The sequence below is a fragment of the Triturus cristatus genome, chromosome 3_1 (assembly GCF_964204655.1).
Source record: "Triturus cristatus chromosome 3_1, aTriCri1.1, whole genome shotgun sequence".
NCBI classification, from domain to species: domain Eukaryota; kingdom Metazoa; phylum Chordata; class Amphibia; order Caudata; family Salamandridae; genus Triturus; species Triturus cristatus.
Window position 1 is genome coordinate 670,833,669 of NC_140583.1, and position 16,508 is coordinate 670,850,176.

A 16,508-nucleotide genomic window follows, 5' to 3' on the forward strand; every position below is an offset into this window, starting at 1 on the left:
GCAAGCTTCAAGAGTTAGCGTGGGATAAGTTATCCATGGCAGCGGATAAAGCGAATAGCAAGTTTATGTTGGGAAACTGTTAACTCGCCGTTTTAAAGAGTGGTTCATTCCCAGAATTACTCTCTCATGTCCATTGTGATACGTGGGTGAGACACTTTTTTAGTATCTTTAATCCATCTGATCCCGATGTATCTAGGTTGCTAAGTATAGTAGGAAGTAAGTGGCCGGTGATACCCCTAGATATTACCATCAATGAAGTTCATGACGGATTGACTGGCAGTAGGGGTGGTAAAGCACCAGGCTCAGATAGGGTCCCCATTGATGTTTATAAAACCAAAATAAATCCTTGGAGTCCTATTTTAACTAGAGTTTTTAACTTAGCTGTGACGGAGTATATACCACCGTCACTGGGCCAATCCTTGATAATCCCTATTTTTAAAAAAGGCAATTGGGGCCATATGTATGAAAAACGGATTTTGCGATTCTCAAGTAGCGATTTATTGTGAATCCCATTTTGAGAACCGCAAAACCCGATGTAGATAAAAGATCGCAAACATTTTGCGATTCTCAAAAATGTGCAGAATAATAATGCAAATACCTATATTGCGATTTCTTAATAGCGAAATCGCAATTAAGGAATCGCAAATTAGAGAATCGGCAATTCAGCTGCAGCATGATGACATCACAACCAGGAAGTGTGACTGCCCATGCTGCACCTGATTGCCAGAAGCTGAGTGAGAAGCTGTGAGGAGAGATGGAGACTTGTGCTCTGCAACTGAGAGAGGGAGAAATGGAGTCCCAGGGGGCAGAGAAGCAGCAGGAGGAAAATGTCAGAAAGAGGAAACAGAAAATCAGTGAGAGGGAACAGGAGGTCCTCATCCAGGAAATGGTCATCAGCCATGAGCTCGTGTTTGGGAAAAAATCCCTACGTGTGCCAGAGACACGCAAAAGGAAGATATGGAATGACATACAGGAAGTCACTGTCATCGGCGTGACCCACCGCACTGTTGAAGACCTCAGAAAAAGGTGGTATGACATGCGTCAAAGATCCAAGGAGAAGGTGGCAACAAGATTGTCCGAGGCAAAAAAGACTGGTGGTGGGATGTCCACTGCAACTGATTCTACACCCCTGGAGGAGTTGGTGGAGGGCACCCTTCAGCCCGAGAGTGTGAGTGGCGTGGCTGACCTGGACAACTCCGATCACCCAGACACCAGACAAGGTAAGATGCATGCCATAACCCTCCTGATACATCCCCAACCCACTCACACACTCAGGAAACACCCAGAAACCAAATATGATTGCAACTCCAGTACATGTTAACAAGCACACCCAGCAATGCATTATGGGAGATATAGTCACATGCACCAAAACCTGGAGCAGTGAGACACAGCAAGGTGGAATAGGGATGAGTTATCCAGGAAAGGCAAAAAACAGACAGATAGTACTCATGTATTGTATTACCAATGCGAGGTAGGACACAAAATTAATGTGTGCATTTACATTCACAGCACCACCTGAAACACAGGGAGCCATTGCAGAAGGGGAGGACACATCCGAAAATGAGGACGAGGCAGGGCAGGAGGAGCAGGCTGAAGTCTGACCAGCAATCCCTGTGCCATGCAGACGGCGCCTCATAGTGCCACCATTAGCACTACTGGAGGCAGGGTCAACACAGGAGGAGAGGCACAGCCAGTCCAGAGACAGGGTGCAGGACAGCACACATCACAGTCCTCTGTCCATCCCAGTGAAGGGAGTGGGTCGAGTGCCAGGGCACGGCCGTCCACCAGCACTGCTTCTGTCGGCGAAGACACAGTGTTCTCCGGGCTTGAAGGCAGCATGCTCAAAGTCTAGCACCTGCAAGCAAAGGCATTGAAGTCAATCCAGCGCCAGTTCTCAGCACACCATCACAACATGACTGAGATGAGGGATGGTGTAATGGGCATGACAGGTGCACTGGAAGGACTGTGCAGAGAGATAAGGAGAGACCAGGCAGCCAGGCACAGGGAGAGACAGCATCTCCACAGCCGGCTGGACTTGTACACCAGAGCTGTGAACCGCCTGTCGACTGCCACGTCCCTGCTGGCACGTCGGTGTATGCAGCATGAAATGGCCCACTGCTGCCAGGATGTGGCCAGGGGCCTGGTGCAGGTCACACATGCCATGGACCAGATGCGGGCAGCTGCCACAGGTGGCATAGGGTCTCTGAGCACTTTGGATACTGATGATTTGTCCAGCAGGAGCAGCATCACTCCACCAATTCCACCGGACAGACGCTGGAGTGTGCGGCAGGAAAGACTAGCTGATGGCTCCATGGAGGGCAGTAGGCACCCTGAGCGAGAGGAAACAGGCCGTGCCCACAGGAGGTGAAGTGAGTTCAGGGGCATATGGCAATGTGTGAAGCAACACATTGCATCTTGACTGATTGGATGACAGACATCCTTGCACTGTGGCACCAACATGTGCAAGCAATTTTAATAAAGTTAGGCTGTGTGACAGATATATTCCTCCACCCAAGGAAATAACACATTTTAGCACCAATCTATAGCAATGTGTCCTCATTACTCACCTAGAATTAGTTCTGTGTGATCTCATCTCATCTCTGGTGCCCGGCAGCTGTACCGGCACCACCTGCAGTTCTGCAACATGGATCTGGTCCCTCCTCATCTGATGGCTCTGAATCTGTGAGCTCCACTGGGGTTCCTTTCTTGGTAGCGATGGTGTGTAGCATGGCACAGGTGACCACGATTTTGCAGCATGTCTCTGGGCTGTACTGTAGCGCTCCGCCACTCTTATGGAGGCAGCGGAAATGGCTCTTAAGGATTCCGAATGTTCTCTCAATGGTACAGAGTGTGGCTCTGTGGGCGCTCTTATACCTACGCTCCCCTGCAGTGGCTGGATTCAGGTACGGAGTCAGGATGTAGTCACGTACAGCATACGCACTGTCACCTGCAGGGTGACAAGAATTATGTTACACACTGTCCAGACACTCCTGACCTTTACTGATTGTGTGTTTGGAAGCCATGCATTTACCTAGCAGTTAGCCCTCACCAAACTCGCCATCTGTGAGTCGGCGGTTTATTCGACTGTGGTGAAACATGAGTGAGTCGTGTGTGCTGCCTGGGTATTTCACAACTATGTCAGTGATGATATGTTTGGCATTGCAAACTACCTGCATGTTGAGGAAATGATAGGACTTGCGGTTCCTGAACACATACTCATTCTGTGAGGGTGGAGACATGGGTCCCATCTATACAGCCGATTACGTGGGGGAATTGGGCTATCTGGTAGAATTCCTGTTTGGTCTGATCTAGTGCCTGTTGTGTGCTGGGGAATTGGATGTGGTGATGCAGCCTCTGTACCATTGCATCAAGGAAAGCGTGGAAGAAGCGCAACAGTGAACTCTGTGAGACTGCTGTGGCTATCACCCCCTGAAAACTCCCTGATGCCAGTAAGTGCCGTGAGCACAGGACCTGTATATGGGTGGGAATAGAGTGTGCCCTGCGTGTGGGGTGTTCTAGTATGGGTTTGAGTTCCTCTATTAAGTCCAGGATGCTGTCTGCGTCCAGCCTGTAGTTCACATGGATCTCCTCCTCTGTCTGCTGGAACAGGGTAATGCACGCTATGAAGATCCTTTCCTGGCGTCTCCTTCTTTGTGCAGCAGCTCTGATTCGTAGCCTCCTGGCTATCACATACAGCCCAGCCATTGTAGAATCCCCAGTTGCATTGTGGGCCTGTTTATATGGGTTGCACCTGGTTACCACCTGCTCTGAGTTGGTGGTAATTGGGATGTGCAAAATTGCGAATTTCGTAAAATCACAATTTGTGATTTTTTCATGCATTCAGTTTTGCGAATTCACTATTTGCAAGCAGCTTATTAGCGAATATCGCAAATAACGTGCCGCAGCTTGCGAGTTCGCATATTTATTTGCAGAATTCTTGACTTGCAAAATTGGTAATCGCTAAATCTGTGATTCCCATATTTTGCACACCGGATCCCCTTCTTACAGGGGGACACTCTGTTTTGCGATCGCAAACACAGTTTTTTTGCGATTCACAGTGTTTGCGATCACAAAACAGCTTCATACATATGGCCCTAAATCTGAAGCTAAAAATTATCGCCCCATTTCGCTTCTGGATTCATCAGTTAAAGTGATGAGCAGAATACTATTGGTAAGACTTGAAAATTGGGTAACCGAAAATGAGATACTCTCACCAGTTCAATATGGTTTCAGAAAAGGGCTGGGAACCCTCGAGCAATGCACTTATTTAGAACTCCTGATAGGCAAATATACCCACGCTAAACAGGTAAGATTATATCTGTTTTTTTCAGATCTTAGCAGTGCGTTTGACCGTGTTGACCACTCTATTTTATGGCCAACCTTGCTCAGTCTAGGGGCCCCCCAACAAATAATTTTCTTCCTAGCAAGGCTGTAAGAGAAACTTTCGTATAAGGTGCGATATGGACAGCGTGGAGAGTGTACACCACACTTTGAGGTGAAAAGAGGTATCCACCAGGGCTGTGTCTTGGCACCATTACTTTTTTCTTTATTTATAAATGAAGTTGACAAAGTCCTTAGGTCGGCACAGGCAGATGCACCACAAATTGCTGGCAACCCGGTACCCGTCTTACTTTATGCAGATGATGCGGTGCTGCTCTCTAGAACCCCAGTCGGTTTACAACGTCTAATGGATAATTTTAGCCTTTTTATCAATAATAGGAAATTATTCATTAACAAGGCCAAAACTTTTGTCATGGCCTGTGGCCAGAAAACCAAAAAAAAATGCAAAACTTTTTACATAGAGAACTCCCCAGTGGAATCTGTCAATACCTTTTGGTACTTAGGAGTAACTTACTCAGGAAATGGGAATTGGAAGCACAAATTTGTTAATGTTCGCTCTAAGATGGTCAAGAGTGCTCACAGGATTTTTAGATTTGCATCCAAGTTAGGCAATCGTTGTATTTAGGATATGGTAGACATACATAAGGCTAGATGTGTTGCCATAGCCCTTTATGGTGCAGGGGTTTGGGGCCACAATCATAACCAGATACTACAGCACGAAGAAAAATATTTTTTAAAACGCCTTTTGTGCCTACCCTCGTCAGCATCTACCAAAATTATACATTGTGAAGTAGGCATTAACTACCTTTCTGACCAGATTGCTATACGGCCATTATTGCCATGGAGATCCATTTGGGCTAAAGAGGAGACTACATTTACTCAAACCATCATTAAAGATTGTTTACTTTTGAATAAAAGTTCCAGTATCCCCTGTCTCAAATATATTCGCTATTTGTTGATTTGTTTAGTAACTTATTTAATCTTCAGATCGAGGGAGACCCAGGCTGTGTGACAACCATATCCAAACAGGAAATCAAGGATACCTTTTTAGCTCATCAAATAGAGACTCGTAGGAGAGTGGTAGCGAAGCAACCCACTCTTGTATTCTATCAACAGTTTGAGTAGAGAGCGAGATTTCAAGATTACCTGTCAGTAGTGACTATGCCCACACACCGCTTTGTTCTTACCCATTTGAGATTAGGTATAGTACATCACCTAGTTGCCTTCCCTACTTTGAAAATGTGTCCGTTGATCCCAGGCCCCTGTGATGGGCTATCAAAACAAAGCACCATACATTTTATGCTCTTCTGTAAGTTTTATTCATTTTTAAGACGTTTTTATTTGAAACCCTCATTTTTAAAATTCAATGTGCGAACAACCCATGCTGCTATGAACTTATTGGTTACTCTTGATGATCCTGGAATATGTTTTTATGTTGCTTCTTTTATTAAAAAAACAATTGCTGCTAGAATGACAGTGCACTGAAATAACTGTAATATACACAGCTTTTTTCCTTTTTGATGTCCTTCTCATTGTATACAAGATAAAATAGCATGTTAATCAAACAATTCAATTGCAGTTAATTGGTGGACATAAATCTGCCCCTGTGACCATAACTTGGTTGTTCATAAACTAGAATTGCATTTGTACACCCGGAATAGCTACATGTAGTATGTTTCAATTATAAACCTTAACATTTTAACTTTTAGAACAACCCCCCACCCTCTACCCACCCTCCTCGTCTGCCATTTCTAGCATGTTTTTTGGCCAGTTAGTATTATCTACATATCAGTGTTTGCTCTATACTGCTTATGTATAATGGAATCCTGACTATTGTGTGGGGCTGTTAAATGCAGGTATGAAGTCTAGCTGTTTAAGGTTTTACATCATGATGTCCCAGTCCATAGAAATAGGGTGTTTCCGTAAACCCCTTTCCTCTTCCCTTCTAATTGTCGCACTAGGTATCATGCTTGATAATTAATTGGACTGTTTTATGCATTGGAATGTTTCTATACATGTGTTTTAAATCTTGTTTTTGCTTTTATGGTTGCTGTACATACTGAATAAAGCTCTTTTGAATTGAATTGAATTGACTCTAAAGTAGAAATGTGTTGTCTAGATAGTCTAGTGCTTATGAGTGTTGAAGGAGGATCACTGCTGCTCTTACTTACTGGTCTACCATGCATTGGAGTTTGTCCATGAGACTAATCATCACTATCTCACTGATGTGCCCAAAACAGACTTCCTAAAGTAATTTTTTTTTGTCAAAATTGTATTTATTTGCAACAAACTGACAATACAGATCATGACATACGTAATATCACAGAACGGACCAGCAAACGAGGAATAGTAGAACGAAAGGAACTATCCCAGGCCCGGACATGGAAAGGGCAAGCTGCGACTTGCATGGACTCTTATTCTCTACATAGTCTGCGGACACCGGACTATTGGACCATAGGTTGTGCCCCTGGGGGATGCTCAGGGCATGATTCCAAGGCCTGCTTCGCTTCATATTTCACACCACTGTACCCCTAAAGTTATTTTTGATAGAAGTTTTTGTCCAGTTCTATGGGCAGTTAGAAAGCAGGTATTTATTGACGTTATCTACAACATGGTTGTTAGATAGGAGTCTCTAATTTGGAGCATCATTGTTGCTTAAGTATCTAAAGAGTGAAGACACAAGGGTAAGTTTAAGAGGAAATCTTCGCCTTAGTTAGAATAAGAAGGAAATGTGGCAATAGGTCTAAAATATAAGCCAAATCTATGATTACTGCTCTAGCAGCTGCTGTTCTGCCCACTGCACACTTACAGGAAAAACTGTTGGAATAAGCAAAACAGGATATAGTGGACCCTGCAAATGAAGTTGGCAATTGAGGAGGGTAAGTGTTAGACCAGTCAGCCTTGGAGTGGCCTTCCTCCCAACTTTTAGTTTTACCTCCTCCATTATTTGGACTTATTTTTGTTGGCCTTAGAACTCTGTGCACTTTACCACCTTTAACCAGTGCTAAAGTGCTTGTGCTCACTCCCCTCAAACATGGTTACATTGGCTTATATCCAATTAGCATATCTAATTTACTTGTGAGTACCTTGTGCTAACCATATACCCAGGGTCTTTAAATTAAATGTTACTAGTGGGCTTGCAGCACTTATTGTGGCATTTAAATCATGCCCCAGGCCTGGCACTGCAGTGTGGATGCAGTTTTAACTGCCATGTTGACTTAAAACCCCCTTTCCAAGGCTTAAGCTCAGCTTTGATTACATGTAGGTCACCCTTAATTTAGGCTCTAGGTGCTGTAAAATTAAAAGGTTAAACATGTACTTTTAAGTTTTTCATGCCCAGGTAGTAAAAAACTCCTAAATTAATTGTTCACTACTGTGAGACTTACCCCTCCCTTGGGATAACATTGGGGATTCCTTAATACGTTTAATAAGCTCTAATTTCTAATTGGAAGCAAATGGCTCTGCCATGTTTAATGTCTATGAAATTATAATGATAAACCCTCTTTAATGCTAACATCTGATATTTCATTACAATTTTGAAAATGTCACTTTTAGAAAGTTGGCATTTTCCTACCCCTAGCCCTTTTATGCCTGTAGCCTGCCTTGGGTCACATGACTGGGTGTAATTGACAGATAGACTTTGTGAATTCCTCCCAGACAGTCACACAATAAAGGGACTAAGTGTGCCTTAATGGGCAATCTGCCCACATGATGTGGGCGGAGCTGAGCACAGCCCCACTTGCAACTGAGTGGCCTGTGCTCTACCTTCACACAAAGGGCCTAACAACCCCACATTTTCACTGCAGCCACCTTGGAGCCAGGGTATAAATGTAGGACCTCAGACACAAGCTTTTCAGTATACTTCTGGACCCATGGACACTCTGCCTGAAAGAATGACTTAGGTGCTGCTGGAGGGACTGCTACTCTACTGGACTGTCACCGTGGAAGACTGTTGCCCTACTGAATTGCTGCTCTGTTTGTCTCTTCCTGATCTGCTACCTTCTGCCTGGGGAAAAGAATTGGAGCTTCAACTGTCCCAGGACCTCCAGAATGGCTGTCAAGGGCTCATTGCTGGCCTTCAGTTCAGACCCAGAGGGGCACAAAAGGCCTCCTCCATCTTGAACCACACCTGCAACCCAGTCTGAGTGGGTCCTATTCCTCTAAGAGGTGCCCCTTGGAAGTGATACTAAATGTGCCCAGATAGCTACTATCCAAAAGTGAGGACTTGGAAAAGTTTTGCCTAAAACCTACTATGAGAACCAGTAGGAGACAGGGATCAACCTGCTTGCCTATCTGACCGAGGTGCATCGCAAGTCGGATTAACTTTGTGGCTTTTCAAGCTAGGTTCTTCGTTGCAGCAGCAAATCTGTTTCAGTGGTCCTTCGTCAAAGGGGTAACCGACCTGTGGAACTGGCTTTGGCTATAGCCCCAACCCTCATCCCACTGGAGATTTTTGACCTCCATTTCAGAGAATTTGAGCCTGATTTAGATCTTGGCGGATGGGTTTCTCCGTTACAACCCTGACGGATATCCCGTCTGCCGAAATATAAATCTCATAGGACATAATGAGATTCACCGTTGTGATGAAGTAACCAGTCCCCAAGATATAAATCAGGCCCTGAAGTCCGAAGGTAGAAATCTTCACTGCGGCTTTGGCCCAAGGCTATGTGGCAAAAATGCTCTCTCTTTGGAAACCTCCTGCAGCCTTGCCCCGCTGACCTTTACCATCTCAGAAATCTTTTTCAGAAGAATTTTTTCAAGTCTGAAGGTAAGCTCTGACAGGCCCCATCCACTTCTTTAATCCGAACCATGCTCCATCGCAGTTGGCCAGATTTGTTTACTTTGACCCACTCTTGCTTGACCAGATGTCCGCATTGGTGCTTCTATCTTGTAGGCACTAGTTTTCACTAAACACTTTAAAAATTCATAACTCTGATTCTTCTGATTGGATTTCTTTCACTTTTGTGTGAAATATTTTATTTGAATTTACTCTATTTTCTAAATTGGTTTGGGATTTTTCTTGTGTTGTGTTTTCACTTTATTACTGTTTGTGTGCTACATAAATACTAAGGGCCTCATTTATGAGGTGTTACCGCATGGCCCTTTGCACATAGCCCATAAGTTAAACCTGATTGCTTTTTGTGCCAAGCTGCCTAGGGTTAAGTACAGGTTAATTTAGTGACTCTTTGTGGTTCACCCTGCAAGGTATTGTGGCTGTTGCTTTATCTGGGCTCACACCCCAGTCAACCAACAATCCAATTTCTAACAGTAAGAGTTTGTGTTCTTCCTCACGGGAATATGCAATCAAATTCAGAAAAGTGCTTAAAATTGTTTCTTTTAATATTTTGTGTTAGGTTTTTGCCTGTGTTTTTTGCCAGCGCTGAGATACCGCTTCAGAGGTGATTAACACACAATAGCAAGCTGTATTAACATAACATAACATAAAACATCATGTGTGCCCTTTCACGCAGCTCAGCATGGTGGCTTGCTGCATTGCGCTGCGTGAAACTGTGATAAATATGACCCCCAGTCCCTCCTTTTTCTTGATATGACACCTATCATCGCCATCTGTACAGGAACTGGAACATGATAAAGAATATGCAAATATAGTATGTTCATTCTCTTTTATCTGAAGGATGTTCAGGTGACTGTAGTTCATGTAACTGAGAAAAATGAAATATAATTTGATGAGAAAGACAATCAGGGTTAAATAAGAAAAATATAAACTAGAAGTCTAATAAATGAAAAAATAATAAAGCAGTAGGATAATACTTACCTCTGTATTTATAATATAACTAAAACATTCTACTAAAGCTCGGAAAGTGAACATTTGATATCAGAACCAGAGGCTCATATCTTGCAGTTGTTAAGATCATATTAACCACTGTAAAAGAAGTATGAAAAAAATGTTTGCAGTTGAATGGTTTTAACTTTGAAGCTAAAGACCAATCAATTGCTCTTAGAAAGCCTTTCAACTTAGCCCTGGCCCAAAAGGCTTTGTAAACCTTAGCCACATTAGAAGAACTAATTCCAAAAACATGTATCAATCATTCCCAGATTGATACATGATTCAATTAATCCATCTCAATAAAGTGGGAGAAGAAACTGGGAAATGTGTCTTCTGGACGAAATGAGGAGCTGAAGACATGATATTCTAAGACTGGATGCACAAATTTCATATTCCTTGAGATAGCAAACACACAGAGCTTTGGTTGCTTGGGAAACCAAGGATGATAAAGCCTTAGTTCGGCTGGAAATAGTAAATAAGACTGTAGAAGGAGTAAACTGTCTAGCCAATAGATCCAAAGCTCTGGCATTGATAACTCTTTTAGATAACATGCATAGATAGTGAGAGATTGCCAACAGTGCCAAGTCAGTCCTCTAGGAAATTGAATGACAAAATCTAACCTAACTAGGGACATGGCAAAAATTCACAACTGATGTACTTGCAAACAGCAATTGCAATACGGACGGCCCACCCAGGACACACTTCTTAGCTATACAAGGTCACTGCCAAAAACTTAAAAAGAGATCAGTAGTCTGTCACCTGGCTAAGGGTTAAGGAAAAAACTAAACAAGGCCTTGAGGCTGGCTTAAAAATTAGACATGCGAGGTTACTGAGGACTCAGCTTCTGAACGGGGAATGGGCTCTGACGAAGAAGTAGCAATAGCTCGCCAGAACCTGAAGGATTTTCTGGTGACAGCACTATTGAATGAACACATCACGGTGGAAACACCTGATACAAGAGTTAGTGTCCCACATAGACTATATTAAATAACACTTCAAACAGAGGGGGACATCTCAAGAAAGTTAAGGGTCTCTTTTGGGAGAATTTAACATTTGGATATGACATACAGCTAGCAGAAAAAGATTGGCCGCTTGAGTTTGTGATGGATTGCCCATGAGGGGAAAGGGTCATTTAGTCTGCTTTCTCTGACCTCGTTCCAGAATCATTAAAACATTCATACGCTCAGGAGTGGGCATTAGCGCTAGCTCTGGCATTATACCGCAACCATGTAGGGTGGGACGTGGAGTCTACCCACCACGAAATCCCATTAAAATCTACTCCAAATCCACAGAGACAGTACTCTATAAAAAACAATGCAAAAAGACAGGTCAAAGAAATCTTAGATCAACTTGAATACCAAGGTGTGATCGAGACTTGCACTTCCCCGATGAATAATCCTTTGTTTCCAGTAATGAAACCTGACAACACATATCATCTTGTTTTAGATTACTGACATTTGAACACATGCACACGAACATTTACAGTTCAAAATGCACTTAGTGCCGCATTAATGAATAACATTATGCAGAAAAAATACAAAATTACATTAGATCTCTCAAATGGATATAACTCCAGAAAGCAGATATTTGACAGCATTTACTGCACTCGGCACTCTGCAAAATGTTTGTTGTTTGCCTCAAGGGTGTAAGAACAGCCTGGGGCAATTCACGGCAAGAGTGTCAGAATTATTACAAACATGTGACAAGGAGGATGTGTCCTATGTAGATGACATCTATTTGACAGACGATTAATTACTTGAAGACTTGAGCAGGGTGAACAACATAATTGTGGGTTCATCAATTGAGGCTACAAATTTAATTTCATAAAATCAAAAATTGCCCATCTCAATGTCCTATTTTTCGGATATGAACTGTCAAGTGAAGGCAAGAGCCTGGCAGCCAACTTTTTAGAAAAGTGCGTGTGGCTCCAACCTCTGAAGACTCTCAAAGGTTTGCAATCCATGTTAGGATTTCTAAATTTTGGAAGAAAATACATTTAGATTACGCAAAACAATGCAAAAAGACAGGTCAAAGAAATCTTAGATCAACTTGAATACCAAGGTGTGATTGAGACTTGCACTTCCCCGATGAATAATCCTTTGTTTCCAGTAATGAAACCTGACAACACATATCATCTTGTTTTAGATTACTGACATTTGAACACATGCACACGAACATTTGCAGTTCAAAATGCACTTAGTGCCGCATTAATGAATAACATTATGCAGAAAAAATACAAAATTACATTAGATCTCTCAAATGGATATAGCTCCAGAAAGCAGATATTTGACAGCATTTACTGCACTCGGCACTCTGCAAAATGTTTGTTGTTTGCCTCAAGGGTGTAAGAACAGCCTGGGGCAATTCACGGCAAGAGTGTCAGAATTATTACAAACATGTGACGAGGAGGATGTGTCCTATGTAGATGACATCTATTTGACAGACGATTAATTACTTGAAGACTTGAGCAGGGTGAACAACATAATTGTGGGTTCATCAATTGAGGCTACAAATTTTATTTCATAAAATCAAAAATTGCCCATCTCAATGTCCTATTTTTCGGATATGAACTGTCAAGTGAAGGCAAGAGCCTGGCAGCCAACTTTTTAGAAAAGTACGTGTGGCTCCAACCTCTGAAGACTCTCAAAGGTTTGCAATCCATGTTAGGATTTCTAAATTTTGGAAGAAAATACATTTAGATTACGCAGAAAGAGTAAAATCCTTCTACGACTTAATCAGACCGGCTTTAACACCACATCAGTGGACACAGCAACACACAGATACTCTCCGTTCAATTCAGGCTGACATGATAGCATCTAAACATTTGCACAAACATGTGAATACCACTAACTTGGTGATCCGTTTGTCCCCGGATTATCAGAATATACTTACCTCACGTTCAATGAAGGTGAGATAGTTCCAATTGCATACAAATCACATTTATACAAAAATACTGAAATGCCATTTGCGGCAACTGAAAAAATATTGACGGCAGTACATCTGCTGTAGTGAGGGAAAGAGCACTAGCACAGGAGAAACGCATAATTGTCGTAACCCCGGAACCAACTTTAGAAGCTGTTACCAAACACTGCATCCATGATGGATACAATGGGATAATTCTGCAACAGATTACAAATATGATTCTACACTAAAAACACAAGCATTCCTGCAGTACGAACAAGAATAACCTCTGCCAAATGAAATCTTTCCTCTAGCGAAATATGAATACATCATTTATACTGATGGATCTGCTCTGCTCAGCCTGCCATAGGAAGTGAACAACAGTATAGCACTGCTTGTGCTACAGTGAAGGGTCGGATGATGAACGGAAAGTTAAATCCCAGCAATACAACTACGCAATCTCTAGGAGACTGTACAGCGCAGTTGGCAGAGTTGAAAGCACTGATATTGGCACTTCAGTACATGGATCGAGAATTCCCCACACTGATAGAGTGTGATACGTTTTACTGTGTGTAGTCTTACAATGAATATCTGTATCACTGGGGCCAGAATGGGTTTAGAGATTACAAGGGTTTCACAATTAAACATAAATTGTTACGGGAACAACTTGCAAAGCTGAAAGCATGCCTGCCATGGGCTCAAGTTATTCACACATTGAGTCACCAGCGTGTTGGCATACACGTTGAAGGCAATTCACTGTCTGATGAAACTGCCAAGGTGACAGTGAGAGCTGCTGCCGTTGCAGCATCACTCATTCTAGCATGAGAATAGACGGAGACATACTGATAGCTGTCAACACCTCAAAGAATAGCTCTGCCGTTCCAAAAGGCTTTCCACTTAAATATTCCTATAAATTAGATGTGCAGAACACACCGTATGCTCAAATTCCATGAGTGGGGGATAGAGTTATACCAAACACTGATCACTGATTAGGTTTAATACTAGCTGCACATGAGTGTCTGGGCTCTGCACACGCAGGAGTAATTTCTATAGTTTCATTACTAAAGCGTTGATTCTGGTGGCCAAGTTTGAACAAATGAAGGCTTATGTCTTAGGGTGGGACATCTGCCAGCAGCTGAAAGGTTCCATAGTAGCATGGCCACCACAGACATCATTACTCATTTAAGACAGACCTCTAGCATATTTCTATTTGGATCACTGCAACCCCTTAAATTCACACGGGCTTACAAGTAAATCTTGGTGGCAGTGGATTCATGCTATAGATTTCTATGGGTTTGGCCTCAGCACTCAGCTGACCCTTGAACTGTTATAAAGGATTTGGAAGTCTTCATCCGTACATACGCAATTGGGCTTACAAGGAAGCCATGGAAAGTATGCATGTGCCCTTGCGGTTCTCCTCCCCTTACCATCCCAAGGGAAATTCGGTGGTGGAGAGAAAAAACCTGGACCTAAAGCAATACTTAACAGCAAGGGTATTAGGTGCGGGCGGTAGTTGGGTCAATCACCTATATGGGGTCCAGAGGGCACTGAATAATATGCCAAGAAAATCCTTGGGAGGATGTACCCCCTATGAGATCCTGTGTGGGACAGGAATGTGGGCACCTGACCTCGATCATGCCAGCCCAGTGGCGGCTGTAAAATCATTTGAATTGAATGATCCTTGGACTGTATTACAGGAACTCAATGAATTCCGGGCATTACAGAGTAACATCCAAGTAAAATGCACTGCAACGGAGGAAGTGAAACTGGGTCCCAAAGTTTGGGGGCCTGGTCAGAGAAACGATCGTGGACAAGAAGGAGTTTGGGCCATCCTACAGAACACCTGTACCTGTCCTGGCGGTTCAATGAACAAGAACAGTCCTTCTCCTGCCTCCTTTCGGCTAAAAAGAAAAAAGATTTGTCTCCATTGATCTGATCAAACCACATTATGTGGCCGATTCTCAACATCAGGCCACGTGGAGTCCTTAGTAGCTGCCAATCTCCTCCAGCTACTATACAGCAAGTTCAGATGGAAAGACTAATAACGTTCCAAGACTCCTCTGTGCGAGATGCTGGAGTAGTCAATAACGGAGTACGAATTACACCTGTTGAAACAGAACAATATCCAAATTAAACTGAAACGCAAATTGCAATTCGGCCCAATAATGAACTTTAATCAACGTGCCTTCACAAGAAGCAATTGCCAGTTCTACAAATACTGCTGAGCTCCTAAGGATAGATCAAACTGCGTCTGGCTACTTCATCAACTTCGATTACTTTTATTCAGATCCAAGTGAACCTGAGCAAATGCCACCCATTTCAAAGAAAGAACTATTTCAACAATTCTATCTCAGGCTGAAAAAGACTTACCTTGTGTACCCTTGGTTGCAGCTTTGGTTTGCATTAGGGATCCTGTTCCTGTTAATTGGATTGGTATGGTAACAGTATTTTTCCCACTACTGATAGGACATTACCTCCCACAACTCTCTGCAGTTCAACCTGTGAACTTGGTTTTGAAACCACATACATTCTTTCCGATGGGTTTCTTGGCTACAGATACACATAGCTATACGCGTATACACCTACACATTAGGCTAGGTACATTTAGGCATATTACTTAGGGCGCACATTTTAGGAATATGCAAGTGCTACTGTTTTTATCTAAACTGATTATGTTCATCTTATTAGCACTATGGTAAAAATGTATCGACTATTTACTATATTGGTACTAGCAATTTCTTTCGTATGCTTCTGTCTCTTAATTGTCGCAGCACATATGTTTTACACCAGATTGTCATTGGACCAATAAATAGTTATTGAAATGTCCTAATTGCCAACCTGTGTATTTTCTGAGAGAAAGCAAACATGAATATCTGAGCGAAACGTACTGTACTGTTTTCCACGATCCCAGAGCAGTCAGGGTTGTCATGTTCAGTGGTTGCCAGAGACTACCTACACCTCTGTAGAATACAGGGGGTGGTAGTGGCACTGTAGAGCTAGCTGGTCTAACGGCAGACGTATCCTGTGGGGGTGTCTGGAAGTAATTGGGACACCAAGCCCTCAGTTTAGGTCATCCAAAATGTGCAGTTCCTGGGGGACTCCTAGGAATTACCCGACATCTGGGCCACAACTTTAGATTTTTCTTGAGATAAGAACCAGCGGGAATGGTAAAACTGCTCCTTTAAATGGGTCAGAAGTCTTGCACAATATTCTTTTTAGTAAATACTTTCTTAGTAAATTGTTTTAAATATTGTACCTTAGAAACCATCTGTCCACTGTGGCTGGTGCCGTTTGAGAGGAGGGACGCTATACACGTGACAGAAAGTGAATACTTCAAGGCGGGGAGGTTAGTACTCTAGCGGCCACCCTCCCACTCATTCACTCCCACCAGGCCTGCCTATTTAGGGTAGGAAAGGGTACGGACATGCGCAGCGGTGCACTGGTGGTGCCCTGAAGTCTGTCTGCACCCATCCGCACC